The sequence below is a fragment of the Pteropus vampyrus genome, unplaced genomic scaffold (genome assembly GCF_000151845.1).
Source record: "Pteropus vampyrus isolate Shadow unplaced genomic scaffold, Pvam_2.0 Scaffold15, whole genome shotgun sequence".
In the NCBI taxonomy this organism is placed as follows: Eukaryota; Metazoa; Chordata; class Mammalia; order Chiroptera; family Pteropodidae; genus Pteropus; species Pteropus vampyrus.
In genome coordinates this window covers 17720215-17729308 of record NW_011888796.1, presented here as the reverse complement: position 1 = coordinate 17729308, position 9094 = coordinate 17720215, and the positions used below count along the sequence as shown (strand labels likewise).

At 40.8% G+C, this 9094-nt stretch overlaps 1 pseudogene; it reads right to left on the bottom strand.

The window, feature by feature from the left end:
- Nucleotides 1-5777: 5777 nt before the first annotated feature.
- On the bottom strand, nucleotides 5778-6642 carry LOC111734910 (annotated as a pseudogene).
- Between the last annotated feature and the right edge of the window lie 2452 nt (nucleotides 6643-9094).

Below are 9094 nucleotides of genomic sequence, written 5' to 3'. Positions count from 1 at the left end.
TTTAGGTGTTTTTCTCTTTGCATATAGGTGTTCATGGAATTGAGCTAATACTATGCATACAATTTTGTGTTATTTTTTTCAATTAGCATTTTATTGTAAGCATTTCCACATACCATCACACTCTTCAAAAAAGTTTATAATGGCTGAATGATATTCCGAAGGATGGATACACTATAATTCATGCATCTATTCTTCTATTATAGGATATTTAGCTTGCCTTTTTTTTTTTTTTTTTTTGCTCTTATATCTAACTCTGTGAAGAACATCCTTGCATATAATTCTTTGCTTTCATCTATGATTATGTCCCTAGGATATATTCCTAGAAATGGACATAGGATTGTGCTGGTTATTTTCTATTCTTAACCCCACACTTTCTCTGCTTTTCTTATGCTGTCTTTATAGATTGCATCTCCAGGATCCCTTACCATTTGACATCCTTGGGTTTCAATGCGTAGCAGCAGGGGGAGATTAGAGGGCCAGAATAGAGAGAAGTTGAGGTATTTCCTCCTCAAGGTCTTCCTACTTTGAGTCAGTGGCTGCATGCCCCTTCCTACCTCCAGCCTTGCCCCCTTTTTTGGTGGTTCCTCCTCCACCATTCCAGTTCTTACTGGATTCCAGAAGATTATTTCTAACCTTTGTCCCTTTCTCTCTAGGAATAGTAACAGCTTCCTACTGTTCTTCTCTAGGTGCCTCAGAACCCCTTGTTTACTCCCTTAACCTGGTCTACTCATCTGTAAGTAGTTCTTTTATTAAAGTCTCTTCATTCGAACCATCCTGGATGAAATCCTTTTCTTTCTGGGATCCTGACAGACACAAACTTTTAAAGTGCATTCTTGATAGATACTGTCAAATTGTATTGCAGAAAGGTTATATTTATTTACACTCCCATTAGTAGCATGTGAAAGCTTTTAAAGTTGCAATAGATTTTTAAATGCATCAGTCTCTTCCTCTCTGAGATCAGTCATAAGCCTTCTAGTGCCTTCCTCTCTGATATCACTCATAAGCAAAGAGTTCTGCCATAGGCAATCTAAAGAAAAGTTATGCACAACAAAGGTGAAAATATTGAGATAAGCAGTGGTAAATCATTTATAACCTGAAATTCACAATGCGAGGAGAGATCCTGGATTGTATTGTGAAAATGACTCCTTTGGCTGACACCTATGAATAGGGAAGAACACATTCTGCCTGGGCCTGCAGATAGGATGGTGTGGTTTGGGGGCGTCAGGTCATATGCAGACGACAGCTAAACACTAGCCCAGGAAACCAGTGGGGATGCAGTGCTGCTGCCTGTTACGGTCTTAGTACCCCTTTGTGGAAGAATTTCTACTTGGTCTTCCTAGACCTGGCTTTCTTAAGAGAGCAGTTTGCAGGTACACGGATTTCGAGAAGGAGAAAGAATCCATGAACACATCTTTTCCCCTTATTTCTCAAATGAGAGGCAACTATACTATTTGCATTTTACACAATGGTTACTAGAAAGTGGCTGCAATTTTAGCCAAATTGGCTGGTGACACACGTGGAAACATTGTGCTTTGCCATTTTCTTGCGAAATAATGAGACATCTAGTGGGCATAAAGTGAAAATGTCTTTATGGGAGATGGTGAGTCGATACCTAGGTAAATGATATTCAATAACTGCCTCAATCCTCAAATCTACAAAATATTCTCATTAGAGAAATACCCAGAGCCAGGAATCAGACCAACTATTGACTCACATTGGATAATCAAGATACATCATTACTATATATTTTACAGCACTCAATAGTTTTCAAAGTCCTTTAAAAATAAAGTTTCTTTCCATAACAGCTCACTAGGCTGAGGGCAGGGGCCATGCAAGTTTCCTCCCAGCAGCAGCTCAGTTTCCAATACATAAAGACAGGTGCTCAGTAAAAGTTTAATGAACTGAACTCATCTGAACAACCACCCCTAAGAAGTGGTATAGTGTCTGATTTTTTCTAGGTGAAGAAACAAAAAAATCGAAGAGTCAAGATAGTTGCCCTCCAGTTTATTAAGTAGAAGAGCCAGCCATGAACCACATCCTATACTCCTTGACTTTTGCCCATGCCCAAACAGACCATGTGGGAAAGCCTCCTTGCTTACATAAATGCCCACTGGCCTTCCCACTCTGATTTCAGTTAGCAGCATCCATCTTTATTCCATTGTTAGGGACCCTTTTTAGAAAGGGCATAGTGTTTAAATCAGGGGTAGTCAACGCATGACTCAAGTGAGGCCCCAAAGGGAGGCCTTCCTCAGAAGATTTTCCATATTAGATTACCTGGTCTCAAACTCCTTTTTCATTTCATGATGAGGTTTACGCATTTCCATCTTCACAGATCACATGTTTAATCAACTACCTGAAGTGTAGGTGGAATAATTTGCATTTGCTACCAAAGCTTAGCCAAGGGACTTGTATAAATCCCAAGGTATCTCTGGCCAGCCTTTGTCTTTGGAAAATACCTTATGAAAAGTCTACATCACACACCATGCAAAAGAGTAATAAATCCTGGGAGATTATCTAGGCCAGTGTTTCTCGAACCAGGGTTCATGGACCCTTGGGAGTTCCACTAATGAGTTTTTGGGGTCTAGAAATTGTGTATGAATATTTTTAATTTTAGATATCCTTTTATGATCATCTCAAGTTAATGTACACACCTTTTGGACCACCCGACTAGACACCTCATAAGTGAATCTGGATATAAGGACAAAATATTTATCTTGGTACTCAGTAATCAACTAAAATAATATCATGTAACTTTTTAAAAATTGAAATATGAGTCACATACCATATAATTCTTCCTTTTAAAGTACACAATTTAGTGGTTTTTCATATATTCACAAGATTAATGATTCACAATAATCATCACTATATAAATCCAAAGCATTTTCATTACCCCTAAAAAAATCCTCTTGCCCTACTGGTTGCCAGAGGGGACGGGGGAGGAGAGAGGGGGAAGGTAGACGGGGTAAGGGGGGGTCAAATATGTGGTGACAGAAAGAAATCTAACTATGAGAGGTGACACACAGTGTAAATATATGTATGCCTTACTTTTAAAATATACAGCTGAAACTTATTGGATTTTGATAACCAATGTCACCATAAAAAATAAATTAATTAATTTTTAAAAATCAGATAAAATAAATCCCCATGCCCATTAGCAGTCATTACCGATTTCCCTCTCCCCTTCCCCTATTCCTAGCCCTTGGCAGCCACTAATCTACTTTCTGTCTCTTTGGATTTGCCTATTCTGGACATTTTATATAAATGGAATCATATGATATGTGGCCTTTTGTGTTTGGCTTCTTTCATTTAGCATGGTTCCAAGGTTCACCCATATTGTAACATTTCTTTTTTATGGCTAAATATTTCTTCCATTGTATTCCATTATTTATCCATTTATCAGTTGATGGTTATTTGGTTTGTTTCCACGTTTTGGCCATTAGGAATAATGCTGCTATGAGAAACTTTTAATTTTAAGTTATAAAAATTCAGGTCTATAAGTCATATATGTTCTTGTGGTTTGTGACTTCTGAAATTTGAGAAATTCTGACTCAGGATGACTCCATTGCTTAAAAAATAAAGAAATTGATCAGGTCACACTCACAGAGTCAATAGAAGCTTCTGTGGCTTGATTCAAAGCCAAGCTTGTTGTCTTTCTTATCCATAGGAGGTGGACATCTTGGTTTAGGGCCTTCCCAAGTCATCTGTTTGGTTCTTGAATGGCAAGAGCCAGCATTAGCAATGTGATTAACACATAACAAATAACACTAGTATATGTTGATCCAGCCCAGATGCTTGGCAGCTTTTAATTCTGCAGACCTGGCCTGAATAATGCTAATATTTCCTCAGGCTAAAAGCCAGCAAAAAAAATCACCTGGCCAAACATCCCCATTCCGCCTGCTTTTCTTAGAGTGGCCTCCCAGGGGAGCTCTCTGGACAAAGTTTGTTGACCCAGTTTGAAGGCCTGAAAAATGATCAGTGAGTCATCGAGACAACAGAGCAAAGGGCCAGACCCTTGAGAAACTATAAGCACAGGCTTCCAGTGTCATTTGTGTCCCAATAGGGAGGACCAGGAATCCAAGGGAGGCCTGCTACTTTTCACCCAGCTGCTCCTCTAAGTGGTTCCCAAGCTCCTTGGCTCTGTGTGTGATGCCACAAAGGCCCATTTTTGTTTTCCTTCCAGTGGGCTTTGCCTACAGTAGTTCAGAGAGTGACAGCTCAGTCGTAGGAAACTAAAACAAACCTGGTTACCTAGGGGGAGACGTATGGTGTTACTTGGAGTAAGGCCATAGGTTCTCAAATGGGAAGAAAGTACTGAAGAAGCTACAAAAGTTTCAAATTAAAGACCAAGAATCCAGAGGCAGTATTTTAAAATACTACTCACATGAGTGAGGCAGGGCGTTACAAAAGAGTACCTCTAAATTACTTAAGGAGTGTTTTATAACATTCTGAAGACGCTACTTCCTAAATTACACAAAGAGCTGGAGGAACTTAGCCAGAGAAGCAATGCAGGTAAAACTTGTTACATTTAGGTGAAGTGGACTGTTTGTGGCCTAGATTGTATGATGTTAGAAAGAGTGCCAAAAGCTCTGCCAGTCCTCAAATAGCTCTCCCATGGGTATAAAGGATTTCTGGGGAAGAGTGAGTACCAAAGTGGGGGCTTCTAAATATCTAGTATAGAATGAAGACAAAAGAATAGGTATTTTCAGGAACAGGTAAGGTAAGAGTAAGAGGTCACCCATAGCCTTTTCTTTTCTTTTTTTTTTTTTTCAAGCATCATCTCATTCTAACACTAATTCTAGAGTCTTCATCATCAGGAGGATGTAATTTTCACAGATCATTTAATTCAGGGTTGTATAAATTCATGTTTTATGGGTGTTTTAAGAGAGTGAATGACTGTTAAGTCCCTCCCACTGTAAGAATGGCATATAAAGTCTCTCTCCTTCTTGGTTTTGACAGATAAACTCCTGTGCTTGGAAGAACTGAAAGAAGACAGTTTGATTACCAAGTATTTGGTGTCTTTAGCCCCATTATTCTCTTCTGCTCACTTCACTTCTGACTTCCTCCCTTTATCCTTTCTGCTTCTGACTGCTTCTGACAGATCTGGCAAAAATACAGCAGATTTGCAGAAACAGTCTGTTCACTTCCCACACTGGTGCTGTCGCTGCAGATTGCTTCAGAGCTGCTGTCTCCTGGTCTTGGGCAAAGTGTCGCTATCAGTCTTTGTCATCACAATCCAGTGTCTGCCCTGTGTGCTGGGCAGAGCCAACAGGCCAGCCCCAGGCATGCTTTTTAGATACTTAGGAGGAAGACTCAAGGTAGACTAGAGAGAATATTCAGAATTAGACAATAATAATAAAAGAGGGACAGAATCAGGTAAAAGAGAAGTATTTCATGTGCTAACTGTATCTTCCTGATGCATGACTGTAAAATGCTAGCAATACTGTTCATTAGAACTTTTTGTGATGGCGGAAATGTTCCACATCTGTGCTGTCAAATATGGTAGCAACACATGACTACTGAGCGCTTGATATATGGCTAGTGAGGAACTGAAGTTTTTATTTAGTTTAGTTTGAATTATTTTTAAATATAAATAGTCAATGTGACTCATGACTACTATATTAGAGATATTAGTGTTTTTTGTTGTTGTTTTGTTTTGTTTTTGCTGCAAAAGCTTTATTGTTTCCGTTCAGTCCAAAGCATGAGAGAGGACTCCATGGAGAAGCCTGATACCAGGGTTGCAGAGGGGCCCCTCAAAGTCCTCTAGACTCCAAAGGCTTCTAGTCATGCTTGAGCCTTTTAAACAGCTACTGGCCTAGCTTAGCCTGGGGGCCAGCCAGCCTGTGGAAGTAAGTCATGTGGTCACCTATCTTCTTGATGAGTTTTACCTCCTCATCTAGGAAATGGTTCTCCAGGAAGCCACAGAGATGGGGTCTGTGTGGGCAGAACCCAGGGCATGCAGATCCAAAAGGTTTAGGTTCTTCTCCACGACCATGCTGGCTCCGTTCCATCCTGGGTTTGACCCCACTCATCTTGGGAGGGCTTCTGTACATCCTAGAAGAGGGTGCAGCCACCACCCTGGTTCTACATCTTCAGGAGACACTAGGCACCTTCACATTCCTCCTTGGCCAACTCATGGAAGAAGTGGCCCACATCTTCCAGGGCCACATCATTTGTGGTCAAAATAGAAGCCCAGAGAGTGGTAGGTGTAGGAGGCCTGCAGATGCAGGTTAACCAGGTGATTGACTACGGCCTCTACTTTGGTGGAATAATTCTAACGAATGTGGGAGTGCCTGGTTGCTAGGCAATAAGGTGTTAAGCTCAAAAAATGGTGTTGGCTGGTCCCATAAGCAGAGGATGGCTGAGATGGTTCTTAAGGTTACAACTGGGAAAGAGATTGGAGGGTGGTCAAAAGCTGGAAGAAGAGGCGTCCCTGGGGCCATTAAGTCCAAACACTGTTAAAGCAGTACTGCTAAGCCACTGCAGAGATACTAGTGTTTTAAGAGATAGCAAAGAAAAATAGGCCAGACATTGGTATTTGAATCCCGGGTTCAAATTCCACTCTTCTATGTTATCAGTTGTAAATCAAAGAGAGATACTTAACCTCTCTGTACTTCTTTTGGCACAGCTGTAATATGGACTCATGTCTACCTCTAGTGTTATTGTGATAGGTATGGTAGATAGGGCCTTGTGGCGGGGGAGAGAGTCATTTACCAGTGTCCTCACTCAACAAAACTGTGCACAAATGTCTGGGAGAGGCAGAGGAGGCCCAGGGGATGTGTAACCTTTTCATAAACTAAGGACCACCACCTGTGTTGCCAAATTGTTGCAGTTGCATTAGGAGTTTACATTCACAGCTCCTTTTACTTTTTCAGTGTTTTCATTAGAATCTTTCACTTTTCTTCTGAGAAGCAGATAAGACAAAGACTATCAATTTGATTTTACAGATGAGAAAACAGAGACCCAAAGAGAAGAAACCAATTGCCCCAAAATGTTACACAGAGGGAGAGGAGACAAGAATGTCCCCATGGGTCAGGAGCCAAGGCTTATTCTGTGCCAGGATGCAGCAAAGTCCTCAAACCTGCATGTGGTGCAAAAACCAAAACCAAAACCAAAACCAAAACCTCTTCTCAGTTCTGATTCCTTCACTTCTCTAATCAGCCACTAGTGTGATATCCATCCTGGCATTGACCTATTCACAAAAATGAGTAACAAAACTTTTCCCTGAGAGGCAACAACTATAATCTTTGCCATCAGAGAATCCCATACACAGTTTCCACATGACTGTGAAGAAATGTTTTTGTCCTGCTAGCTCATTCTTTCTCAGGCTGAGTCTGTAAATGCTTGCTACTTAGGCACTGAGAGTATTTTAGCAGCTTTGGGATTTACTCTAACTTTCACACATCCATTTGCTTATATCTTCATGCCTATAATTATTTAATTGCTTTCTTTTAATGCCTGTAAATAGGGGCTCTGTCATCTGAGAAAAGATCAGGAAAAATAGAAGCATCAAACTAAAACTCAGGAAAACCATTTTCCATCTTGTGCACAACCATGCCCCCTGTTGACTGACGCATGACAGTTTAAAACCACAGAAAAAAATTATTTACAGCTTTATTGAGGTATAATTGATATACCATAAATTGTACTATTTTAAGTGGACAATTTGATGAGTTTTAACATGTGTATATGCCTGTGAAACAATCACAGTCAAGATAATGAACATTTCCATCACAGATAGCTTTTCCATTTCAGGGTTGAGCAGAGTGAGTGCTCCTGGTTCAAAACTAAATGATAAAAGCAATACCTTCCTCTGAAAAATAGTGGTTCTGGCCCCTACAGGGCTGTCTTTATTCTAATCTCTATTATCATTGGAGAGTCAGCTCTGCATTTGACCTCTGCATGGCTTTTCCTCCTTCCCCACAGTTACAACATTCCTCATTCTGTTCAAGGTCAGCTCCTTTTCTGGTGCCCTGGTCTTCATTCCCTTCCCCCTTTTCACTATGGAGCATCCCCCTTTCCGTGCTGAATCATCCACTTCTTATCTACAGGCTCTTTTCAATCTTAAAAATAAACAAAACCTAACAAAAAATTAAATACCTCTTCCTGCCTCCCCATTCCTCCCTTCAGTCACTCATTGCTGTATCTCCAGCCTTCTTGTCGTGGCTAGACTTCCAGAAATAGTTGTCCAAACTTTCTCTCCACTTCCTCACTTCCCCTCTCTTTTATACCATCCCCTCACCCCCCACTACACAGTCACTGTTCTTGGTCAGGTCCCTCACTAACCTCCCAGTTGCTACATCCGTGAACCCTGTCTCAGTCCTTATCATACTCTGGCACAGTTGATTACTCTATCCTTTATAAAATAGCTTGGTTGTTTTTATAAAAGTGATTGATGTGCGCTCTCTCTCTCTCTCTCTCTCTCTCTCTCTCTCTCTCTTTCTCTCTCTCTCTTTTAAGAGTCAGACAATAAAAGCATTAGGAGGCTCCTCCTAGGCTCATCCTATCTCACTGCTGCAGACAGAGCCACTACTGCAATAATCCTCAGCTGCTAGACAGCCACCCTGAGCAGCTACCCAATGCACAGAGCAGCCTGGGGAAGTCCCAGAAATTAGCCAATGTATACTTCTGATTTGGGGGAGATCCCTTACTTGCTCTATTATAGACATCATAGAAGCCAAGAAATTTTATAAACAAACATACAAACAAACAGAGAAGGGCCTGCATTCAGTAACTTTTCAATTCCTGTCCTAAGCGTTGCTTTAAATACTGCCCTAGAGATGACATGGTGGCTGGGTCTACATGACTAGTCCTTATTGGTCTCTCCTAGCAGGAAGCCTGCCTGGGCATGGCTTTCCTGATAACCACCCGTTATTTTCCCCTTCCTAATGTTTATCATTGGGAGAATGATAGGAATGAAGCATTCAGGCTTTTGAGACCTTGTGAGGCTGAAAGTGACTTTAAAAGCGTATAGGTTTTTAGATACATACACAAAAAACAGGGTTCTTACGACCAATGTTTTAACTCAAGATAAAGTACAAAGCAGAAAATAAAAATCACCCCCAAAATCCCACCGCCCAGAAGAAAAGCCATAACA